Source organism: Aquarana catesbeiana, linkage group LG02 (assembly GCF_042186555.1).
Source record: "Aquarana catesbeiana isolate 2022-GZ linkage group LG02, ASM4218655v1, whole genome shotgun sequence".
NCBI lineage: Eukaryota > Metazoa > Chordata > Amphibia > Anura > Ranidae > Aquarana > Aquarana catesbeiana.
In genome coordinates, this window is record NC_133325.1 from 358412344 (window position 1) to 358436828 (window position 24485).

The window sequence follows — 24485 nt, forward strand, 5'->3', positions numbered from 1 at the left end:
GCACGCGGGGCATGCGCACAAGATGTACAGAGGAAGAGTGTGAGATGGGATTAATCTGCAGCACAAGGGTGAAGGCAAAGGACAAGTGTGCATGGGAAGAAAAGATACCTGTATGCAATGGAAGTGATAAAATGGGTGTGTAGAGTATGTGATGGGATTATTCTGCAACACGGGGTTGGAAGTAGAGAACAGTGCACCATGTTTGTAATAGAGCAGACAGAATAGGTGTACAGTGGAAAAGTATGAGATGCATCTGCAGCACAGGGTTGGAGGCTGAGGGTCAGTATGAATAGGAGGAGAGGAGATTAATGAAGGAAGAACATGGGCATTCATCTGCAGCACCAGGGTGGAGTCAGAGGACAAGTGTGCAGAGGAAGAGAGGAGACATTCATATAATGGAGGAGAAAAGATGGATGTGTAGAGGAAGAAAATGAGATCTGCAGCACAAGGGTGGAGACAGAGAATAAAGAGTGCAGAGGAGGAGAGGATACATGTATGCAATGAAGAAGATAGTATGAGTGTACTGGGGGGGGGGGGGGGGACTATGAGATGGATCTGAAGCACAGTAGAGGACATGAGTATGCAGATCCACAATAAAGTTAAAAAAAAGGAAGAACATGAAAAAGGACTAAGATTTAGATCAGGATTTAGAACTTTGCATGATGCATAGGTGCAATAAGAACAAACCTCTTCAGGTTCTGGTTGTCATTACACAAGAGCAACAATGCATTGCAAAAGCAAGTCATGTGAGGGTAAACTTAATGACTATGGAGATGTTTAGTTTTTGGGATTATATACATTCATATTAAAATACAGATCTAGCCAAAACATTTTCTTAGTTTTAGACTGATTGTGGGAAGGGTTTTTACTTCTTTCCAGGGCTCCATTGGAGTGATTTACATCTCATTTTTTGTCCTGCTGACAAGGATTTTACCAGACCAGTGTGGTTTTGGGACAAGAAGTAAAGGTAAATCTCCCCAATGGGGCAAAGATGGCAAAAAAAATGTGGTTATAAGCCTCCTTTATGCTATCCAAGACTTAAAAAATAAAAGTCGGCTTTACTTCTAATTTAATTTAATTTGATTTAGTTTGTGAATATAATACGTTGGGATATCTTCCTGAAACTCATTGCAATGATCTTGGTAAGGTACAGGACATTTTCAACCTTGCAGAACAAGTCAAGATGAATGTCACTTAACTAAAACAGAACATAACATTATACTTCAACATGTTTCAGTGCCACCTTGTGTTCAGTATAGTTTGTTACATAAGCAAATGAATGGCACAGAAACAGTAATCTGTGATTTCATTTAGACCTTATTCAGATGGGTGTAAACAACCATAGTTCATGAATGACAGCCTTATTTATGGGGCTTCAGCCGCCAAGTGCTACATACAGGTGGCCCATTTATGTTCATTAGGACACAGTGGCTGCATGGATACAGCCGCTCATCCCAATTTGACAGCTGTGTGGGTGCAAAAAGACTGTGATTAGTCTGAGTGAGCCCCTATAAGCAATTCTTTATATAATGTGATACGTGGATTACCACCTATATTTTCTTTTTTTAGAAGAGACTTTTGCTACTGATTTTGCAAATAGCATTTTCTTAAGTTAAAGAAGAAAAAAAGAATTAACTTAGTATATTAATACTTAAAACACATGCATATACAGATACTGAAGACTATCTAATGTCTATTGTAATCTTTTTCTTCTGTATGTGCTGTAAAGGATATATTTTAACCGTTTTTCTCCAAAAATAGTTTTAAAAGAGATTTGATTTATATGAAAAAGAGTTGCTGGCCCAATGAATTAGTTATAAAGTAGATGCCAAAAGGTAGTTATTGATTAAGTTAATCTTTATTCCTTTTTAATTAATTGTATTGATTTGCATATCGTGCATTTATTGTTGTTTGTGTTAGAGGTACATTTTCTCACTGTTGCGTTGTGTTATAATTGGGGCACATTATTAAGATTCAATGGAAAGTTCCTGATGTTTGCATAATTTTGCTCTCATTTACATTTCAAAGACTCAGTAGTTGGGATGATGGATATGTCTTTTAATCTGTTATAAAATAATTAGGGCTTTCTCAGAGGGGCCTATTTATAAAGATTGGAAACTTAGCTTTTAATTTTGCTGAACTTTGCCATTAAATCACTGCATATCACTGGTCATTCTTAGTGGTTTACAAAAAATTTTTTTTTAAATTACACTAAAATATAAAGCGGAACTCTAGGTCAATAAAAAAGACATATATGAATGTAGCTCTTTAATCCATAATATATTATTAAAGCAGAGTTCCACCCAAAAATTGAACTTCTGCTTTATGTACTGGTGACCCCCTGACATGCCACATTAGGCATGTCATTGTTTGGGGGGGGGGGGGGAGCGGGTACCCAGTTTTGACACTCACCCAGCTCCCACTTACTCTCCTGGCGCCGTGGCGCCGGAAGGAAGTTCACCTCCCCCGCCTCCCTCCCTGCAATTCATCTGGGAGATGTCACAGGTCCAAGAAGATTGCTCCGCCATTCACAAGGTGCAGTGTGGCTTGCGCATGCGCAGTGCGTGCCCGGCTGTGAAGCCACAGCCAGGCGCCCACAGTTACAATGCCGGTGCCGCGGAGAGGAGGTGGAGAGGCGCAAGGCTTCGGGTGCCTGCATCACTGGACCATGGTACAGGTGAGTGTCTGTTTATTAAAAGTCATCAGCTACACTTTTTTGTAGCTGCTAACTTTTAAATGGGTGGAACTCCGCTTTAAGTGTGTGTTTTAAATACAAGCTGTGTAAGTCCCTGAATTTGACCTGGCATCAGCCTGTAGCAGTTCCTTTACAACATGGCAATTGTAGCAGTATAAGAAGCCAATCAATTGTATTATGCTGACAAATAGCATGTTGATAGGATTAGAAAGCAGAGTGACAGAGAGATCAGCTGAACTCTGAGCGGCTTTTTCTTTCACTGTCCAATTACAGGCAGGTCACAGACAGCACAGACTTAGCGGAAGTAGGTTGAATTTTGCTGGACATCAGACTGAGAACATTAAATAGTAGAAATGATTTACTGTGGGGGAGAGCTGTAGACTGAACACGAATATTGTAGCAAAAGCTGCTTTTTAGTTTATATAACTTTTACTGAAGTTTTGCTTTACTCTCATTAAACATTGTGGAGAACAACAATGAAATAAAGGGAATTATATGGTGTAATCAATTATATGAAATATACGTGCATTGGGGAAGTTTCAGTAATGCAACTAAATTTTATTGTTTTTTTATTTTGTTTAAAACCAAGAAAACAAAAGTATGACTCTTTCCCATTGATACCAACCTGGCACACTTGGATTACCTTAAAAAATATTTCCTTAAAATATGTAAAGATTAGATTCTACATTTCCTCTGTTATCAGTTCTACAGCAGGCTTACTAAGTATTATGAGAAAATATGGGTGGTACCAGTAAGAAAACTAGTGACCCAATCACACTATAAGTAAATGACATTTCTAGGGCCATGTACACAATTGGTGTACAGATCACCTTTAAATGGAAGTCAAGTTCAAACACTTACTATACTAAAACCTGCCACCACCCTATTCTAAGCCCAACAGTGAAGGAAGGATGTCTATACTTACCTATTCAGAGGGCGCTCGGGTCCGGTCACATGATCAATGCAGATTATTTACATGTAAACACAGGGTCTGCAGGTGAGTCATCTGTACATGGCAAGAGGCAGAGCTGAGCAGCATTAGTAACTGTTCACACTGAGATATCAGGACACTGCATGGGACTAAAACTTCAAGGGACAAGGGAATTTAAACTGGGATAGTTGACAATAGACACATTTCCTTACGTGTGACAGGCATTGGATTTAGGTGTATACCCATTTCAAGATATAGAGGTAAAAGTGCATTTTTAAACAGTATGCTATTTTTTTTTTACATTAGACAGGTTTCATTAAAGTTTTAAAACTGTATAGTACGGCATAATATTAGTGTACCATATTTAAATGAAGACAGTAATAGAAATATTATTATTGGTTGTCTTGGCTTGGTTTACAGTCAAACTGGCAATTCATTTAGTGCAGACTAAAGGAGCCAGTGACATCTAGTGGTAAATAGATTTGCCAATTAATTGTATAGGTACTTGCACACATCTGTTCTACATTGAAAAATATATCTCACTGTTTACAGTTTTTTTGGCCAAATAGATTTTAGTGAATCTGATGCAAATCTTTTCACTTAGAAATCCTCCCAGTAATTTTACTTTTTGTTGCAGACTGCCAACCTTAATGCCTGGTACACACGATGAGATTATCAGACGAATGATCGTTCGTTTTTGGGTTTTTTTAGCATTCTAGTCTCATGTCGAAAATGAAGTGATGAACTAAAGTGATGAAAATTCTCGTAAGACAGAATAAAAATTTGGAAGTGATGTAATGTGTTCTAGTGTATTTGTATTGTATTTTTGAACAACAACTGTACTGATTAAATGAAAATCATACAATCTGGAATTGTGCTAGAAAAATGTTCGTGCTTGTCCCATCCGATAATATTGGATGAACTGTTGTAATCGGCTCTCAAAAACTGCGTACTAATGATCAGATTATTGTATGATCACTGTGAAAGCGGTATTTTTTGGTACGATTTTCTGATCGTGTGTACGGGCCATTAGTCGCTGCCTTTCAATTAACAGCAGTATTTTCACCCTGCCATGTGCAGTCCTTTGGGCTAACTATCAGACCTGTGCTTGCCTATGTTTTAACTGCAAGAGTTGTCCGCTTGCAGAAGGCAGTGCCTTTACTGGCAGGATCTCCAGGTAAGAAACATTGCAGCAGATACACAAAAAATAATTTGCTGAATCACTTCAGCACTCAAACCTCAAATTTTTTACTCTTCCACTAAAGGACTGTTTTTTTTCCGTGATAACTTTGTCACTATTTCTAAAACAAATACAGCTGTAAATAAATGCATTGCAATTTGAGAACAAATTAGGTATTTGTTTGCCAATATTAATAAATTATTTTATTTTTCCATTTAATCTATAGACAAAAGTTGAAAAGGGATTTTTTTTTCAATATTGAACAATGTTTTTTAGTTTTTTTTTTATCAGATATATTTTTATTTGGTTTTACAACTTTTAATATACAGAAATAAACCATTACCATAGGCCTGATATAGGTCTATTCACTGGGAATAAAGTTACCTTCCGTAAGGGTCTGGAGGTAAGTTCACCTATGGTGGGTGTAAAGACCAAGTGTGTGTGTGGTCTTATTTACACTTACAGCTATATGACAAAAATGTATATGTGTCATGCACAGTACTAAAATTATGCTACAGAGGGACACGTGCATGCGGAAGAAACAAGAAAATTGCCTCTCACTGGGCTGTTCAACTCTTCATACATCAATCAAACATGACCTCCAAGTTGTTCTGGTCTGTTGGTAATTTATCTAGTGTCAAGTTCAGATTACAATGGAAATCTCCAATCATGAGTGTCATGAGACCAGGTTCATCTTCCCAAAATTGCATAAAAGATTTCAGATCATCAGGTGTGTAGGGTGAAAGAACATACACATTGGTAATGTTACAATGAACAGTGTTGACAACAGTACAAAAAATATATATCTTCCCTGCTTGACTGAATGGCATTTAAAAACAGAGAGATGGGTTTTTTTTTGGGACTTTAAATGAGACATATAGCTGGGAAGGTGACACAACATAGTAATGATATGAATATCTAATAATTGCACCATAAATGTGACCGCATCGTATTGCATAGTAATGAATGTATAAACAGTAAATTATAATAAATCAAGGAAACTTTATTTCATAGTAAGATATATATTATTGAGACATCATAAAACAACATAATGGCATAGCAGCCTATTATGGTCATCATGGTACCATAGCAAGAATTCATCAGACTAATATTTGCATATGACTGCATCATAGTATTAATAATGTCTGGTGAATGGACTACATTTGTGACCAAATAGCTTGCATGTAGACAGAGTAAGAGAGTATGACATATGAATAAATGTTCCATAAATATGATCCAAAATAACAAGGTGACCCATCAACATAGCAGCACGATGTGGATCGCAATGGTGAGATAAAAACAATTCAATTTTAAAGTTGTGTGTCTTCACAGTAATATAATAGCAGTTGGTGGAATCCAAACGGCATAATCTGGTAGAAGTGTAGAGGGGTTGTTAATGTGAATAGCATCTAAGAGCTCTACGCGTTTCATGGATCTTTCCAATCTTCAGGAGCAGATGCAATGTAACTGTCTATAAAAGATATTTAAGGAAATTCTCAGGGGCTGATCACAGGGCAGGTAGAGAAAATTGTTATAATATAATCTTAAAGTAGCAATAATGGTTAAAAACCATAAAAGATTACTTACAAAGAACCTATGTAGATGGGTGGAGGGCACCGAGGGTGTGAGCCTGTCAGGGATAAAAGTCAAACAACCCCGGGAGCTGAGGCGGTACCTAAAGGGCGACTTTGTGAGGAAATATTGAAAGTGAAAATCACATCTTCATGTCCTAAAAGGATGAGAATACTAAAAGTGACTGTAGAATAAAATAGATATGAAGTAGAATAGTTAGTGTTGAATAAGTATGTGTGAATACCAGACTAAACCTAAAGGTATAGCGGTTGCAATTTTGGGGGAAAAACAGAGGGAACAGTGAAAATTGTACAAATAAGTGATAATGTAATGACTGAACAGGGGGAATATAGTCAGGAGAGATAGAGTTGCATGTATATGCCTGTGCCACAGGAAAGAGTGTAACAGCAATAGTGGAGGCCAAAAGGAGCCATAGTATTACCTGAGATTCCCAGAACACCAAAATGCCACCTGAGTGGCCACCGGTAGGAAGTGTTTAGCGGGGAATGTGTATCCATTTAGGGGGAATATATATAGGTTAGAGTGCCGCCAATAGGTAAACGCCAACGCCACGTGGGCGGCTACATAAAGAAGGATAACATCTGTCGGAGCCGAACCAAGCCACCCCGCAGCTGGCGCTTCTTATAGACGCTTGGATGGGCGGTGCACAGTGTCGACGTGATGGCGTCATAGCGACGTCACACGCACGAAACTGGGAACGTGGTGTCGATGCGTGATGGGAAGTCATTTAAGTCTAAAAATAAATCTGTTAAGGATATGGGATGTATATTAATTTAAGTTAAGCTGGATACACATTATACAATTTTTGTTGTTCAATTTCCTTTAGATTTACCTTCAGCTAGGTAGTGCAAGGGCCTGCCTGATTGCATACAAATTGAAAGTGTTTAGGTTTGACCTCATATTATATGGTTTTAGTAAATCTAAAGGACAGTTGTAGAAGAAAATTGTATAAAAGCTGTATACTGTGTACCCAGCTTTAACCTCATGCTGACAGATAATTGTAGGATGGAATTTAGATGCATGGAAGATCGCTCTCAAACAAAACAAAACAAATAAGTCCACTGCAGAGGCCATACCCCTTCAAGCCTTTTAAGGAATAAAATGCCCCCTATGTACAGAAAACAATATGTGGTTAAAATGCCGCACGCCTGGTCAAAAGTGGTAGCCAAGTAACATTAAATACTAAGTAACTTTTAACATATTTCAAACAAAAGTTGCAAAAAAAACATAATGTGAAGTACTGCATCAAGTAATGTATAAAGGGCATTTAGAGCCCCCAAAAGAGCTATAGGGTACTGGTAAGTTGCAGGCTTAACAATGTTAAGGGCTTTTTTTATCATGGTCAAGCAGTCCTGCAGCGTTTTCAGGCCTGTCCAAAAACAATTATTTCACCTATTGTCACTTACTGTTGTCTACCTGGGTGTAACATTGAAATTTTGCATGCTTTTTTCACTTCTGAAGAGAAGTCAGGCAATGCTGATGCTTTAGAGCCATTAATGTTGAGGTAATAAAACTCTCTTGCTGTTCTCAGAATAATATCACGGTCCTTGTAATTAAGTAGTTTGATCATAAATGGTCCTGAAGGATTTCCAGGAGGAAGGGGACGCAATGGCACCATCTGTGCTCTTTTCACTTTAATGAAAGGGGTCAAGGTATCTCAAGGTCTGGATAAGCCAGGATTCTATAAAGTCCACAGGGTTAGCCTCCTCTGATTTTTCTGTAATGACAATTAAACAAATATTGTTCCAACGTAGTCAGTTTTTTTCCATATCTTATTTCCATGTTGTTCTGGTCTCTATTAGGTCATCCTGGGTAAGATGTGTAATGGCATCCTTTATTTTCTGTATATCTTGTCCCGTCAGTTAAAGTTCTTCTTATAAACTTTGGTTTTGTACAATGACACTGGTAATGTAGGTTCTGTGCCACCAGGGGATTTTGTGGTAGACCTGGATCCCTCTTCTTTCCTTACCCCAAAATTCACATTTAATATGGTGGACAACCTCAGGGACCAATAGATAAATTCAAGAGGGGCATAGCATCATATGGTTTGAATATTTTTATGAAGTTTGTAAAATGTCAGTTGCAAAAAGAAGATCAGACTTTTGCAGGAAATATGAATATCAATGGATTTGGTTATACTACTACTAAAGGCAAGGTACCCAAATAGTAACAGACAACCCTTTAGAAACCATGAACTAGTGAAAAAAACAACAGCTGAATTAGAGGGGACTTCATGGAAGGCTGTGGCAAGGAAAAGGAACAGGTGGAAAAAACGTTGCAGTTATGATGTAAAGAGTAGTGATGAACTAAACATACAGTACATGGGTTTGGTTCAAGCAAGGATTAGTGAACATTACTAAAGTATGGCTGCTGAATCCTAACCCCATTGAAGCAAAAAACTGTAACAACCATTTTCTAATCTTATATCAAAGGCATTGTCAATGCTGGGGAGTGCCCTGATGAGCGCGTACCACAGAAAAAAAATTAATAAAATTCAGTTTGACAGGGAGCAGCGATTTTTAGTAATGTTTAACCTCTTGCAGACCTGCCACAGTAATTATACTGTGGTGGGGTGGCACGTGCAGGCATGTACATGTACATCATTGTGCCTGCTCCAGGTAACAGGTTAGGGGCGCACAGCTCACCCCTCCTGTGAAAGCTGTGTCCGGTGGTTTGTTATAGCGGTGACATGATAACAATGTAAAAAAACTGTCATGAATGGCTTTCAAATCATGAACAGCTTACTTACTGTTGTGATCTGTGATTGGCCCACAGCAATCACATGGTACCTGGCTATCTGTACCATGTGATTAGCTGTAGCCAATCACAGATCACAACCAAAAGCAAGTTGTTCATGAATAGCTAACCCATTCCATGACAGCTAAAACTATTGTTTATAAATGATCTTCACTGTATAAGCAATAACAGTGTAAAAGAACATCCATGATCACCCCTCAGAGTAGTACAATGTCACTATGGAGACTCTGAGCTACTCTGACGACAGGATGTAAAAAAAACATAATAGTAAAAAAAGAAAGAAAAATTAAAAAAAAGAAAAAAAAGTCACCAGTCAGTATACCTGATCACCACCATACCAGTAATATGATGATGCTGTACTGCAGTGGTGACAGTATTTAAAAGATGTGAAAAAAAATGTATTTCATTTCTTTATTTTCCAAAACATTGTGAAAAAAACACAACTTCAAAAAACCAGCCATGCCTCTTACTAAATACCTCAGACAGTCTACTTTCCAAAAACAAGTCATTCGGGGGCTTTTGTACTGTCCTGGCATTTTAGGGCCTAAAGAAATTAGATTATTTTCAAATATATAAACTGCTCAAAAAATGAAAGGAACACTTTGAAAACACATCAGATCTCAATGGGGAAAAATATCATGCTGGATATCTATACTGATATGGAGCAGTCCTGCCTGCAACTGTGGTCATTAAGCCTAACATTAGCCTGTTCTGCAAAAGTAAGCAAATTGGTTTAGGAATGTGTCAGGAAAGAGATTTTGCATGCGTTCCCAACACACACAAATGTGAACGCAGTCTAAATGTCTCACTTACATTGGCGGTCAGTGTAACTCTTCTCATTACATTGGGGCTTGGTGTACAATCCTTTCATTTACACTAGTGACCAGTGTAAAGGTCCCCCTTACATTGGTTATCAGTGTAAATCTCTCCTTACATTGGTGATTACTGTGAATACTTCTATTACATTAGTGGTCAATGTAAATCCCCATTACATTGGTGGCCAGTGTAGAAACTCCTCTTTATATTGGTAATCAGTAAAAAAATCCAAACTTGCATTTGTGTTCAGTTTCAAATTCTCCCTTACATTGGTGGCCAGTTTAGAAATCCCCCTTTATTGGTTGTTGATGTAAAATCCCCCATTACATTGGTTGTCAGTGTAAATTCTTCATTACATTGGTGATCAGTGTACATTTCCCTTTACATTGGTGGTAGGTGTAGAATTGCCCTTACACTGGTGGTTAGTGTAAACCCCCCTAACATTGGTGGTCGATGTAGAAGTGTCACCTTACATAAGTGGTCTGTACGAATCTCCTCGACATAGGTTGTTGGTGTAATTCCCCTTTACATGGAGGTCATTATAAATTCCCCCTTACACTGGTGGTTGGTGTAAATGCTCCTATCACATTGGTGTCAGTGTAGAAATCCCTCTTTATATTGGTGGGTGGCGTAAAATCCCCCATTACACGGTGGTCATTGCAGATTCCCCCTCACATTGGTGGTCAGTGTAAATCCCTCCTCACATTGGTGGTCATTGTAAATTCTCCATTACATTGGTGGTCAGTGTAGAATCCCCCACTATATACTTGCCAAAGATTTCCAGCTTTGCCCTACATTATTCAGAATTTGCCACAGTAATGCCTCCTAACTAATCCCTCCCCCCACCACTGCCACTGATCCCATCAACCCCCCAGCATTTCCACTGATCCCCCCCCCTCCTCAGCATTGCCACTGATCCCAGGAGTCCTAGGATCCCTAGGAGTTTTCTGTCTGTTGATTGGTCCCCTCATCTCCCCAGTCCTTGGTGTTCAGGCAGTGAGGAGATGATGTGCTGTAACAGTGTAGCCAATATTTGAGCAGTAAGGATATGCAGTAACCTCTAGCAACCAATCAGTGAGCAGTAATAATGTGCAGTAACTGCTAGCAACCAATTAGTGAGTGGTAAGGATGTCCAGTAAACTCTAGCAACCAATCAGTGAGCAGTATTGATATACAGTAATCTCTAGCAACTAATATACAAGCAGACATCATGTAACATCTAGCTAATAATTAATGAGCCACAATATGTGCTGTAACCTCTAGCAGCCAGTCAGTGAGCGGTAATGAAACACTGTAACCTCTGGCAACCAATCGCGATCGCTGCCTGATCTGATTCAGTAAACTGCTATTTTTTGTAGGGGGGTCAAGAAAGTGTTTGCCCAGGGTCCAATCAATTTTAAAGATGGCCCTGATATGGACTGGGTAATGTGTTAGGAACTAAAGGATGCCACATCATTTGAAGGAAATGAAAATTATCAACCTACCGAGGGCTAAATTCAAAGACACCCCGAAAATCAAAGTAGAAAAATGATGGAGCAGGCTAGTCCATTTTGCTGAAATTTAATTGCAGCAACTCACAATGGTACTCAGTAGTTTGTATTGCCCCCACGTACAAATTCGGGGCAAGCTCTGAATTAGACGGATGGTGTCCTGGGGTATTTCCTCCTAGATCTGGACTAAAACATCACTGAGCTCCTGAACAGACTGAGATGCAACCTGGTGTCATCGGATGAACTGAAACATAATGTCCCAGAGGTGTTCTATTGGATTTAGTTCAGGCAAGCATGGGGGCCATTCAACGGTATCAATTCCTTCATCCTCCAGGATCTGGCTGTATACTCTCACCACATGAGGTTGGCCATTGTCGTGCACCAGGAGGAACCCTGGACCCATTGCAACAGCGTAGGATCTGATAATGGGTCCAAGAATTTCATTTCTATACCTAATGGCAGTCAGGGTGCCATTGTCTAGCTTGTAGGGGTCTGTGTGTCCCTCCATGAATATGTCTCCCCAGGCCATCACTGACCCAACATCAAACCAGTCATGCTGAATGATGTTGCAGGCAGCATAACATTCTCCACGGCTTCTGCAGACCCTTTCATGTCTGTCACATGGACTCAGGGTGAACCTGCTCTCATCTGTGAAAAGCACAGAGCACCAGTGGTGGACCTGCCAATTCTGGTGTTCAATGGCAAATGCCAATTGAGCTCCACGATGCCGGGCAGTGAGCACAGGGCCCACTAGAGGACATTGGGTAGGGTTGCCACCTCATCCCTTTAAACCCAAACACATATTAATTACACAGGTTCTGTGGCTAATTTAATGCAGGTAAGGCACCAATGAGTTTAATTACCACCTTAATCAACCACAGAACATGTGTAATTAATATGTGTTCAGGTTTAAAGGGATGAGGTGCCAACCCTAAAGTCGGGCCCTCAGGCCACCCTCATGAAGTCTGTTTCTGATTGTTTGGTCAGAGACATTCACACAAGTGGCCTGCTAGAGGTCATTTTGTAGGACTCTGGCAGTGCTCATCCTGTTCCTCTATGCACAAAGGAGCAGATACCGGTGCTGCTGATGGGTTAAGGACCTTCTACGACTGTGTCCAGCTCTCCTAGAGTAACTGCCTGTCTCCTGGAAACTCCTCCATGCTCTTGAAACTGGGCTAGGAGACATAGCAAACCTTCTGGCAATGGCATGTATTGGAATAACCTTCTTGACCCCTTACAGTCTGGCTTTCGCTCGCAGCACTCCATGGAAACTGCCTTACTAAAACTCACTAGCGATTTACTAACTGCTAAAACCAGCAGCCAGTACTCCATACTCCTACTACTTGACCTCTCTGCGGCCTCTGATACTGTTGACCACCCGCTACTTCTCAATAAACTACAATCCCTTGGCCTCCCAGATTCTGCTCTATCCTGGTTCTCTGCCTATCTATCACAGCGCTCCTTCAGTGTCACCTACAACTCTGTCTCCTCCTCTCCATTGCCCCTTTCTGTGGGGGTCCCCCAAGGCTCTGTTCTTGGACCCCTTCTCTTCTCTATCTACACCTCCTCCCTTGGTCACTTGGTAACCGCCCACAGCTTCCAATACCACTTATACGCCAATGAAACCCAAATCTATCTGTCTACTCCTCACTCCTTCAGTCTCCTCTTGCATTACTAACCTACTAACTGACATATTAGCATGGATGTCGCACCACTTACTTAAACTAAATGTCTCTAAAACTGAGCTATTAATATTCCCCACCCCCACCCGTGCCCCCCCTCCATGACTTTTCCATCAAAATTAACAATGCAACCATCAGTCCCTCCCCTCACACCAGGGTACTAGGTGTAATCCTAGACTCTGACTTGTCATTTCAGCCTCAAATCGAATCGTTGTCAAAAGTTTGTAGAATTCACCTCCATAACATCTCTAAAATTCGCCCCTTTTTAACGAATGAAACCACCAAGCTCCTCATTCACTCCCTTGTTATCTCTCACCTTGACTATTGCAACTCCTTTCTCATTGGCTTACCTCTCCATAGGCTATCCCCTCTTCAATCTATCATGAATGCTGCTGCCAGACTTATCCACCTTACCAACCGCTCAGTGTCTGCCAGCCCTCTACTCCAATCCCTACACTGGCTCCCAATCACCCAGCAAATTAAATTCAAAATACTAACCACAACATACAAAGCCATTCACAACTCTGCCCCGAGCTACATCACCAATCTTGTCTCCAAATATCACCCAAATTGTCCTCTCCGCTCTTCTCAAGACCTCTTACTCTCAAGCTCTCTCGTCTCCTCCTCTCATGCTCGTCTCCAGGATTTCTCTAGAGCCTCTCCCATCCTCTGGAACTCGCTACCTCCACCTGTCCGGCTATCCCCTGCTCTTGCTACCTTCAGGCGATCCCTGAAAACTCATCTCTTCAGGAAAGCCTATCACGTCTCTAACTAATCTTTTACCACCTCCATCAGTTCATTCCCCACAGTTACATCCTTTTGTACCACCTGCCCCACCCTATTAGATTGTAAGCTCTCCTGAGCAGGGCCCTCTTAATCCTCTTGTATTTTATTGTATTATAACTGTATTGTCTCCCTTTTATATTGTAAAGCGCTGCGTTACCTGTTGGCGCTATATTAATCCTGAATAATAATAATAATAATAATGTGCCATCCTGAAGCAGTGTGAATGCCTGTGCAACCTCTATAGAGTCCAGGTATCGCCTCATGCTACCAGTAGTGACACTGATTATTATTATTATTCACTGTGCACCTTTATGCCCTGTATACACGACCGGTTTTCCCGTAGGTATAAACACTGAAGGTTTTTCCGACGGAGTTCCGACGGAATTCCGCTCAAGCTGTCTTGCATACACACGGTCACACCAAATTCCGACCGTCCAGAACGCGGTGACGTACAACACGTAGGACGGGACTAGAAAATGGAAGTTCAATAGCCAGTAGCCAATAGCTTCTGTCTCGTACTTGTTTCAGAGCATGCATCGTTTTTAGTACGTCGGAAAAGCATACAGACGAGCGGTTTTCCCGATAGGAATTGGTTCCGTCGGAAAAATCTAGAACATGTTCTCTTTCTAGGTCCGTCAGAATTTTCGACGTAAAAAGTCCGATGGGGCATACACACGATCGGAATATACGACGAAAAGCTCCCGTCGGACTTTTTCTGTCGGACATTCCGCTCGTGTGTACACGGCATTAGACATACCTTTTAGCGCAGCGTATATATATTTATAATTGTTTTTGCACGATATATATATGACGTGTGTAACGCTAGCAGCTTTAGGTATTTTATTTATGTTTTAGCATCTAGGAATTGGTGGCTCACAGGATTGTCTTTTTATTTTGTATACTCTAAAAAGTGTTCCTTTATTTTTTTTGAGCAGTGTATATTTATAGTGTATGCGTACATACACACACACTCTTATAATATGATTGCTGAGTCTTTTTTCATATTTCTTATTTTTTGTGCAACCCAATTTGCAGCTTATGATTATAGTATGAATTTATTCACTAAATTATGAACACAAATCAGGAATTTGCTTTTGGCCCAGACAGCTCAGCAGGAAAAATGGATGAAATGGTGGCCCTTTGCTTTACCTTTATCCAGCCTTCGGGGCACTTCTCTTCCCACCAATACAAGACTATTTTGCCAACTGACAACAATGGGAAACCATTTCTCCCACTGGCACCAACAATGGGGCACTATTCCTCCCCCTAATACCAAACGTGGCAATGTTTACTCTCAGGCTGCATTCACACTACAGCGCTTTGACTCTCTGGCAGATTTGCCGCGAATCTGCCCAGGAATTTGACAGCGCTGAGGTGTGAATGACACATGCGGGACTCGCATTCGAGATGCTATTCATTTGAATGACACCACAAATCTCGGTGCAATCGTGGCAACCTGCCTCACGGGACTCATTTTGCCCAAAAGTAGCTCCTTAACTATTTTTGTGCGACATGTGTCCCACGATGCGGTCTGCCGCAATTGGAGCACGATTTATCATGCGACAATCGCGGCAGGCCCGCACCGCTATTTGAGGTGTCATTCAAATGAATGGCATCTAGAATGCGAGTCCCCCGTTTTGTCATTCACACCTCAGCACTGTCAAATCGCGGGTAGATCTGCGGCAAATATGCCCGCGATTCAAAACGCTGTAGTGTCAATGCAGTCCCATTGAAGCCAGAAAATATTCCAATCCCGCTGACCACAGTCTGGCCCCACTAAAGTCTGAAGGATAAAATACTGGCCCTTTGTTTAGAGAGTTTGGAGACCCCTGATTTACAGGCTAGGCAGTAAAGGCACCTGCACCGCATCTGTATGAATTTAAATACAGGTTGGAACAACTTGGAAAGGAAAATTGGGGGTAAAGGCTCTGGGATTTACACCTCATCATTATTTTCTTACCACTCTTTGCAAAGGTCCCATGATACTGGCTTTCCAACCAAGCAGGGAGCTTGGTGTATGGTCACATAAGCTCCCGAGATGTGTCCTAATTCGATATAAAGCCAGTACCACTGTCCCTTTAATGAGTGTCAGAAGCTCCAACTTTAAACCTGACGCTCGCACTGCTTGATGGGAACAGACGCTCCTCGCCCCCTTGATGGAATTTTTCCCTTTCCCTTCCCACATAACCATCCCCCCTTCTTTTTTTTCCTCCCCCTCTCTTTCTCTTTACCCTCCTCTTCTCCATTTTAATTAAAAAATTTGGTATGTGTCGACCCCACGGTTGTTCAAGCTACACATGTGAGGTATCGCCGCAATCGTTACAGCGAGAGCAATAATTCTAGCCCTAGACCCCCTCTGTAACTCAAAACTGGTAACCTGTAGAAATTTTTAAACATCGCCTATGGAGATTTTTAAGGGTAAAAGTTTGTCGCCATTACACAAGCGGGCGCAATTTTGAAGCGTGACATGTTGGGTATCAATTTAATCAGCATAACATTATCTTTCACAATATAAAAAAATGGTCTAACTTTACTGCTGTCTTATTTTTTTTAAAAAGTGCGCTTGTAAGACAGCTGCGCAAATACTGTGTGACAGAAAGTATTGCAACAACTTACTTAGAACCCCCAAACATTACATATATATTTTTCTCTAACACCCTAGAGAATAAAATGGCGGTCATTGCAATACTTTCTGTCACACCGTATGTGCGCAGCGGTCTTACAACTGCTCAGACTGGTTTCATGAGAAAGCAGACTGGCTGTTGAAAAAAATGGTACAGGGTTTATGACTGATATCTTCAGCCATAATCCCTATAAACCACTTGCAAACCGCAATGTATAAATACGTATTGCGGTTTGCAAGTGGTTAAAGTGATTGTAAAGTCTTGTTCAAAAAAGTAAAAATAACAAACATGTTATACTTACCTCCTCTGTGCAGTTAGTTTTGCACTGAGCAGCCTGAATCCTCCTCTTCTCGGGTCTTTCTTTGCTGCTCCTGGACCTGGCCCCTGTCCTTTCGAGTGCCCTCACAGAAAGCAGTTTGCTGTGGGGTCACCCAAGCTGAGTCACAGCTCTCTGTGTCCATTACTTTAATAATTGATGTGTAAGGTTGCATCTAAAATATATTCAGCTCTAAGCATCACATTCTGAAAGGAAGAGAGAAGTTAAAACAAAAACCTTACTAACAGTGAATGAGTAAAAAACTGGGTATATTCAGTTTGGGGGAAGGTGAATTTCTTAATGATAGGACTAAAAAATAAAATTTTAATTTCCTTAGTCAGGGAAAAATGACATTATATTATATTATATTATATTATATTATATTATATTATATTATATTATATTAATATTATATTATATTCCTCTATCCAGCCAGCAGATGGAAATGTTCCCATCATTTACTAGAGATAACTCATAGTGGTGTTATAGCCTCCTGTGTTTAACTATTTCCAAGGCCAGTATTAGGTTTCACAAATCAACATTTTTATTCCAAGGACTGTGCAAACAGCAAAATAACATGAGCTCCATATTGAAGAAAAAACATCTCTTCCAGAGGGGGCTCTTTATGGGTAATGGTCTACAGCAATAGGTGACAGTGGCAAAAACAATAAGAGAATCAAAAAAAATGATGATGTCCTTGCATCTGATAATGAAACTATTATTAAGTTATACAGTAATTACTAAAGGCTAATAGAAACATTTTGATCCAGTGAATTCCACTCTTGGGGAATTAAAGGATACACAAACCCCATTGCTAAAATATCAGAAAATCTTTAAAACACTAATAAACACTAACACTAACAGTAAAAATCCTCTCAAGATAGTACTGTGTGCTCCACAAAATGGATGACAGTGTTACGGACAGCTGCTGGCGTTGTAACCAAGCAGTGGGTACGATGTCCCATATCTTCTGGCAGTGTCCCCTTTTAGGGTCTTTTTAGGAGGATGTGACGGATACCATTAAAAGTCTGACATCGGTGGACCTAAGTCGGAATCCTCTGGTGTGCACCTGATGGGGAGACCCTTCCAGAAATACAAAAAAATCACTCACTATACATCTGGTGAATGCAGCTAAAGTTTGCTTCCCTTCACTCTGGAGGAAGACACAGCCTGTGGTATGCTAAATTCAATGATATCTTACACATGGAGGAACTGCCACCCTAAACAATACTGAGGAAGCTTTCAGGGAGCGTTGGAGACCCTGGAGATATTTCACCTGCACAGATGTTTTGCAGACTGTGGCTGAATCTAAGCCAGTTGCTGGTCAAGCCACCTGTTAGTTGCTTCTCTGTCTTTGGATGGATGACGGTGCCTGATCTCTGGAAGGCGATCCCCTGGTTTCCTGTCCCACCACTCCCCCCTCTCTTTCCTACTCTCCTCCCCTGAACCCTCTTTCCTCCTCACTCCTTTTTGCCCATCCCACCTTTTCCTTTTAACCACTTGACCACTGGGCACTTAAACCCCCTTCCTAACCAGACCAATTTTCAGCTTTCGGTGCTCTCACAGTTTGAATGACAATTACTCAGTCATGCAACACTGTACCTATATGGAATTTTTGTCCTTTTTATCACACAAATAGAGCTTTCTTTTGGTGTTATTTAATCACCACTGGGTTTATTATTTTTTGCGCTATAAAAGAAAAAAGACCAAAAATTCTGTTAAAAAAATGCATTTTTCTTTGTTTCTTTTATAAAACTTTGCAAATTAGTAATTTTTCTTCATAAATTTTGGCCAAAATTTATACTGCTATATATCTTTGGTAAAAATAACCCAAATTGCTGTACATTATTTGTTCTTTCTGAAAGTTATAGAGTCCACAAGCTATGGTGCCAATCTCTGAAAATTGATCACACCTGATGCACTGACGGCCTATCTCATTTCTTGAGACCCTAACAAGCCAGGAAAGTACAAATACCCCCCAAATGACCCCTTTTTGGAAAGTAGACATTCCAAGGTATTTAGTAAGAGGCATGGTGAGTTTTTTGAAGTTGTAATTGTTTTACCACAATTCTTTCCAAAATCAAGATTTCTTTTTCTTTTTCACCATCAGGTGTTCTAGGGGCATACATGTCAAATCTAATTTGACTACCTATTACACTTTTGTGAGGCACTGTAGTGGCATGGATGAGCCGTTTATGGGGATGGATGAGCCGTGGTTGGGGATGGCTGAGTATGGAGGGGATGAATGAGTATGCCTGAGTACGGCCCGGTACGGTTAAGTACGGCTGAGTACGGCTGAGTATGGCTGGGTATGGCTGAGTACGGCTGAGTATGAGTTTAGTTATACAAGGTGTTGAAAAGATTTTGTTACTCAGTGGTGGAGACAGGTTTAGGATGTTATGCAAAAAAGAAGTATTTTGGATTTTTAGCTTAAATACCAATCCGGCAGGCCTCAACTTTGAATGGGTCGTTTCACATTATTATGAGTGAGAATAATAGCCTATTCAAACTTTTTTTCTCCTGTATGTACTTTTAAATAAAGTTTAGAAATTATAAATAACAATAGTTAATCTATAAGAACACATAGTCAAGCGGTCAGGCATTATGAAGTTTGACTTTCACGACCGTATTATGTGATTTGCATCTTGTATTTTGAATGTTATGTATTTGGTTATATATAATGTTTCTCTATATTTGTTTTTCTATGTTTATATGATATCATCATCCTTCTGTAAGGTTATAGTTCTGACCGAGTCCTTTTTTGCCTTATTTTTGTTGCATATTTGCCAGAGAAGTCATTTAGGTTAAGATATGTGAGGATCTTTCATTTAGGTATATGTCTGGAGTCTCTGCGTTTTTCCGATGTCTTCAGATATACAATGCTGTGAAAAAGTATTTGCCCCCTTTCTGATTTTTTTATTTTTTTGCATATTTTTCACACTTAAATGACTCAGATCATCAAACAAATGTTATTATTACACAAAGATAACCCGAGTAAATACAAAATGCAGTTTTTAAATGATGGTTTCATTTATTAAGGCAAAAAAGCTGTCCAGACCTGCTGGCTTTATGTGAAAAAGTAATTGCCCCCTAAACCTAATAACTGGTTGTGCCACCCTTGGCGACAACAACTGCAATCAAGCATTTGCGGTAACTGGCAATGAGTGTTTCACATTGTTGCAGAGCAATTTTGGCCCAGTCTACTTTGCAGAATTGTTTTAATTCAGACACATTGTAGGGTTTTCCAGCATGAACGGCCTGTGTAAGGTCATGATACAGCATCTCAATTGGATTTAAGTCTGGGCTTTGACTAGGCCACTTCAAAACCTAAAGAACTGATGGCCGGACATTCTCCTTTAGGTTTTCTGGTAGAGCTCAGAATTCTTGGTTTCATCAATTATGGTAAGTCGTCCAGGTCCTGAAGCTGCAAAGCACCCCCAGACCATCACACTACCACCACCATATATGACTGTAGGTATGATGTTCTTTTTATGAAATGCTGTATTAGTTTTATACCAGATGTAACGGGACACACACTGTCCAAAAAGTTCACAAAAAGTTCACAGTCCATAGAATATTTTCCTAAAAGTCTTGGGGATAATCAAGATGTTTTTTGGTAAATGTGAGATGAGCCTTTGTGTTCTTTTTGGTCAGCAGTGGCTTTGGCCTTGGAACTCTCCCATGGATGCCATTTTTTCCCAGTCTCTTTCTTATTGAATCATGAACACTGATCTTACCTGAGGCAAGTGAGGCCTGCAGTTCTTTAGATGTTGTTCTGGGTTCTTTCATGACCTCCTGGATGAGTCATCGTCATGGAGTAATTTTTGTAGGCTGGCCACTCCTGGGAAGGTTCACCAGTGTTCCAAGATATCTCCATTTGTGGATAATGCCTCTCCCCGTGGTTCACTGGAGTTCCAAAGCCTTAGAAATGGCTTTGAAACCCTTCCTAGACCGATACATGTACATTACTTTGTTTCTAATCTGTTCTTGATTTTTTTTAGCTTGTGGCATTAAGTGTGACTTTTTGTGACCTGTTAGCGTGCTTCACTTTGTCAGACAGCTTCTATTTATGTGATTTCTTGATTTAACAGGTCTGGGAGTAATCAGGCCTGGTTCTGGCAAGTGAAATTTAACTCAGCTTTCCAAAAAATTGTGGTTAATCACAGTTCATGATTCAGCATGGGAGGGGGCAATTACTTTTTCACATAGGGCCAGGCATCTTTGAACAGCTTTTTTCCCTAAATCAATGAAGGAAGGGAGCAAATACTTTTTCACAGCACTGTATGCATACTTCTGAGGTTTGTAATTTCATATATGTACAGTATCTCACAAAAGTGAGTATACCCCTCACATTTTTGTAAATATTTTATTATATCTTTTCATGTGACAGCACTGAAGAAATTACACTTAGCTACAATGTAAAGTAGTGAGTGCACAGCTTGTATAGCTGTAAATTTGCTGTCCCCGCAAAATAACTCAACACACAGCCATTAATGTCTAAACCGCTGGCAACAAAAGTGAGTACACCCCTAAGTGAAAATGTCCAAATTGGGCCCAATTAGCCATTTTCCCTCCCCGGTGTCATGTGACTCGTTAGTGTTACAAGGTCTCAGGTGTGAATGGGGAGCAGGTGTGTTAAATTTGGTGTTATCGCTCTCACTCTCTCATACTTGTCACTGGAAGTTCAACATGGCACCTCATGGCAAAGAACTCTCTGAGGATCTGAAAAAAAGAATTGTTGCTCTACATAAAGAAGAAAAATTACCAAGACCCTGAAACTGAGCTGCAGCACGGTGGCCAAGACCATACAGCGGTTTAACAGGACACGTTCCACTCAGAACAGGCCTCACCATGGTCGACCAAAGAAGTTGAGTGCACATGCTCAGCATTATATCCAGAGGTTGTCTTTGGGAAATAGATGTGCGAGTGCTGCCAGCATTGCTGCAGAGGTTGAAAGGGGGGGTCAGCCTGTCAGTGCTCAGACCATACGCCGCACACTGCACCAAATTGGTCTGCATGGCTGTCATCCCAGAAGGAAGCATCTTCTAAAGATGATGCAAAAGAAAACCTGCAAACAGTTTGCAGTAGACAAACAGACTAAGGACATGGATTACTGGAACCATGTCCTGTGTTCTGATGAGATCAAGATAAACTTATTTGGCTTAGATGGTGTCAAGCATGTGTAGTGGCAACCAGGTGAGGAGTACAAAGACAAGTGTGTCTTGCCTACAGTCAAGCATAGTAGTGGGAGTGTCATGGTCTGGGGCTGCATGAGTGCTGCTGGCACTGGGGAGCTACAGTTCATTGAAGGAACCATGAATGCCAACATGTACTGTGACATACTAAAGCAGAGCATGATCCCCTCCCTTCGGAGACTGGGCACAGGGCAGTATTCCAACATGATAACAAACCCAAACACACCTCCAAGACGACCACTGCCTTGCTAAAGAAGCTGAGGGTAAAGGTGATGGACTGACCAAGCATGTATCCAGACCTAAGCCCTATTGAGCATCTGTGGGGCATCCTCAAACGAAAGGTGGAGGAGTGCAAGGACTCTAACATCCACCAGCTCCATGATGTAGTCATGAAGGAGTAGAAGAGGACTCCAGTTGCAACCTGTAAAGCTCTGGTGAACCCCATGCCCAAGAGGGTTAAGGCAGTGCTTGAAAATAATGGTGGCCACACAAAATATTGACACTTTGGGCCCAATCTGTACTCACTTTTGTTGCCAGCGGTTTAGACATTAATGGCTGTGTGTTGAGTTATTTTGAGGGGACAGCAAATTATTATACAAGCTGTACACTCACTACTTTACATTGTAGCAAAGTGTCATTTCTTCAGTGTTGTCACATGAAAAGATATAATAAAATATTTACAAAAATGTGAGGGGTGTACTCACTTTTGTGAGTTACTGTATGTATATTTGTAGGACATGTTCATCGGTCGTTTGAATACCTCTATTTCAACATATCTGCAACAATATGAACATTTTCCATATATATGGCTACTAATTTTGATTTTGTTTTTATATGTTTTTTATTTTTATTTTCCATTTAAATTGGTTAAAGGTTTTTTTTCACAACAATAAGTGAACAGTGAGTTTTTGCATTGTATGAGTTAACTCGATTACCCTAACTACTCTAATTGCTGTAACCACCTCCATATGTGTTCTATTGGCTACACACGACAATGTTTAAGTTGTCATGTTTAGTAATTTATCTTATATATATCCGTGTTCGAGCCTGTTATTTTTGCTTTGACTAAGCACCAGTAAGGGTGTGAAATGTGTTTGTTAAAGCTGTCACTTGTGTCTATATGTGCTTTATGGGCTGTCTTTTATACCAATAAAGGTGATTGCATTGGAGTGCGGCTATACGGGACTTTTTTATTACAGTGCTATTGCTATACTTGGACTTGAGTTATCCCCAGAAGCTAATTCGTATTTCTCCACTATCCTCATGCGTTTTATGTGCTCATTATAGGACAAGTCTAGATTATTTGCTTCACCTAGACTAGATTGAACACTGACATCAGGCATGCCTTATTAGTCCTATGGGGCAGATTTACCCGCTATGTTGCTGCAGTGGAAGCCTTGGTTTGCCATTTTTTTCCCCTTTTTATTTTCTTTCATTTTGATCAGTTTTACATTCTGTAGGTCTATTCCTTCATCTGTTTGTATATGTTGATCTGTTGTAACATTGACACGATAGTCATGGCTTTTATGAGTAATGTTTTTGGCTATGGTCGACCATGTTCTTGTTCAATCCTATGTACCATTTTATAGCCATCAATAAAGACGGAATAAAAAAAAACAAAAAACACTAATGTAATTTCAACAGTCATTTTCAAAACTTCTGTAACAGTCATTAGAAAATGCATGGTCTTTGTTTAGGCATTTCCTGTTATAGCATGACAATACAAGTTCCTGTGTCTCAATTATGTCTCTGCGTTGTCACCATGTCATATGGGCTTCTAAAGAAGATTGAAATTGGCTGCTTTAACATTACACTTTTACTTTATGCAGGCATGTTTCACTGTTGTCACCATCAGGAAACCTGAGAGAAATCATGCAGCCCTCTCTGAAATGCAACATATAGACATGAAACTGCTGTAAAGAAGCAGCCAGAAATCAGCACTACATCTTCTGCAATAAAATGCCCCTACCTGCCTGCTTACCGTCTCCTCCGACACGGTAAACTGAGTTGTGCATGCGCAAAGTATGAAGACTTTAGTTCCACTTTAAAGTGGTTGTATACCGCTAGCCTTTTTTTTTCCCCTGCAAAGTAAAGGCAAAATGTGCTAGTATGCATCGCATACTAGCACATTATGTGAAACTTACCTTAAAACGAAGCTGTTCCAGCTTGTTCCAGCTTGTTCCAGCGATGTCAGCACTGCAGCAGCTCCAATCTTCACCCGTCTTGCTTCCGGGTTCGCAGGCTCTGGCTCTGTGACTTGCCGCAATGACATCACTCCTGCGCATGCCCCCGGGAGCCACGGTTCATGGCACAGGGCTCAGAAGGAACGGCACGGGTGACCGTTCCTTCAGAGTGCATGAGCCAGTGAAGTCACTGGCTGCATTTAATTAAATATCTCCTAAACGGAGATATAGGCTTAC

The 24485-nt window shown here is 40.4% G+C and overlaps 1 long non-coding RNA gene across 1 annotated transcript in view; it reads left to right on the top strand.

Annotated features, from left to right (window-relative positions):
- LOC141129916 (uncharacterized) overlaps nucleotides 1-4412 on the top strand; it is a 28320-nt gene extending 23908 nt beyond the window's left edge. The window contains exon 3 of the long non-coding RNA XR_012241906.1: nucleotides 4264-4412. This is a non-coding gene — a long non-coding RNA (uncharacterized lncRNA). The remainder of the gene's footprint in view (nucleotides 1-4263) is intronic.
- Nucleotides 4413-24485: the final 20073 nt, after the last annotated feature.